Source organism: Crotalus tigris, unplaced genomic scaffold (genome assembly GCF_016545835.1).
Source record: "Crotalus tigris isolate CLP2741 ecotype Arizona unplaced genomic scaffold, ASM1654583v1 scf7180000024369.3102671, whole genome shotgun sequence".
Classification (NCBI taxonomy): Eukaryota; Metazoa; Chordata; class Lepidosauria; order Squamata; family Viperidae; genus Crotalus; species Crotalus tigris.
The window spans coordinates 2,285,474-2,287,777 of NW_024100539.1; positions in this window are offsets into that span (position 1 = coordinate 2,285,474).

Genomic DNA, 2,304 nt, shown 5'->3' on the forward strand with positions numbered 1-2,304 from the left:
GTTCCATCATTCTTTATTACAGTTCAGCCCTCTCACGAGAATATCATTACATATGTCTGTTTTGGAAGTGTTCATGGATTTTTTTAATTGTTTCATGATATAGAGTTAAAAGAATGTGTTCTTAGTTTTTTTAAAAAAATCTTTATGTATATATTTTAACTCTATTTCCTAAAACAGAGCAAGAGAGACTATATATAGATCTCCCAGAGTCAGTAATGATTGACATGGCATATAAACCTAGTGAATAAATGATATCTAAATATATATGCCCTAAAAAAAATAAATACGTACTTTGGTCCTCTAAAGCTATTCCAGCTTAAATTTGACCACAGCAAATCCCACTATTTTAAAGTGGGAAAGACTTAAAACAGTGGTTCTCAACCTTTTTAATGCCGCGACCCCCAACCGGTCATAAGTCGAGGACTACTCAACCGGTCGTAAGTCGAGGACTACTCAACTGGTGCAGCACCGTTTGCAGAATGGGACTTTTGGCGGGTCAGCAGGGCAGAGACAGCCTGGACAATTCCTATTGGCTTTTGAAAGCCAATAGAATTAGACTCTATTCAAGAGAGTCTATTCTATTGGCTTTCAAAAGCCAATAGAATAAAAGGGAGTAGCACAGCTAAGGAAAAGGGGGAAAAATGGCGGACTGCGTTGTTTGGCAATCCCCGTGAAATGGTCATTCGACCCCAAATGGGGTCCCAACCCACAGGTTGAGAACCACTGACTTAAAAACTAGACCAGGCCCTAGAAATGATTTTACATTTCTTTAAAATGTCAGAATTTCTAATTTAAAATCCCAAGGGGGGAAGAAATAAGAAAAAATCTTGGCTCTAGCCACAAAGATGAATACCTCATCCTGTTAAATATTAGGAACATGCCTCAGCCATCCAAAATGGCTGTGAGGAAAATAGGAGGAAGAAAGCAGGTTGAATATGTTTTCCACCTTGTCTTATTTGTTAAAAAAAAATAAAGGTGGGATACAAATAAACAAATTAGAGAAAGATGATCAGAACACTGGGGGTTTTTTGTCATTGATATGGTCATTTTTAGTTACTAATGAATGGATTCTATGCATATTGAGTTCTACTTTGTAGGGGAGTGCATGAGTTAGAATTGTTTGATTGTGTCTGGAGATGGTAGCATAAAGCAGCCGGTAGCATACATACAGTAATACTGCTTGCCAAACTTTGACAGTGCTGATGATCTGTTTGTGGAAAGGAAGCCACAGGGTGCCCCTGATTGCCACCCAAAGAAGAGCTGTTGGAAGTGTCAGTACAAACCATCTGTATAAAAGGACAACACAAAACCAGAACCGTGCTCACATGTGGAAACTTAATTAGACCATTTGAGCATATAAAACCAGTGCAACTTAATTTACAAGATCATCATGTGTTCCGTGATAACTTTATTATTTTTAAACAATAAATAAGATTAACAACAAAGTAATAATTAAGAAGAGGAAAAGAGAAAAAGCATGCAGAGAACAAAGCCAAAAATGCAGAGGGAAAAAAAAGTAAAAATAAATATAAAGAAATGAGTTCCGATTTTCTTTTACAACAATTCTAGGTATAAATTTAATGACCATTGACTTAAGGTTACAACACAATTTTCATTTTTTTTATTATCTACTATTTTTTTTCTAATCAAACCTATATATCATAACTTCATTTTTTTCCCTGTTTTGTGCAAAAAGTCCAAAAAGAGTTGCCAATCGGCATTAAAACTAATCAGTATCTTTTCTTTAATCAAAGCAGTCAATTTCACCATCTCAGCAAGCTTCATCATCTTCACCACCCACTCTTCTGTTGTGGGTAGTGTTAAATCTGATAATTTATAGCATAGTCATGTAAAGATTACTCAGAGGTAAACTTCATGGTATTCAATGGTTCTTAGAAATAAGCTTTATTATATTCAGTGATGCTCAGAAGTAAGCAGTATTGTATTCAATGATAAATTGTTCCCAAGTCATTATGTGTAGGATTGCAGCTTTTATCTGGAACTTGCCCAATCAAGTCATTCCGATCCTTTGATGCAATGGCCTGTGCTTCTCCATTTTCCAGGCTCCATTTTCTTTTACTCTTGGATGGATAGGAACACTTCAGAATAGCTTTAGCTCAAGGGCACATGGAGAGGGAGCAAAACCATAGTTAAATGGGAGAAGGCCCTATTAGGTGGAGCCAAGTCCTATCTCGTGATGTGGGTTATAGCAAATCACTTCCTGACAGTTAGAACAATTAACCAATGGAACACCCTACCTCCAGAAGCGGTGAATGCTCCAATACTGGAAGTTTTTAAGAAAAG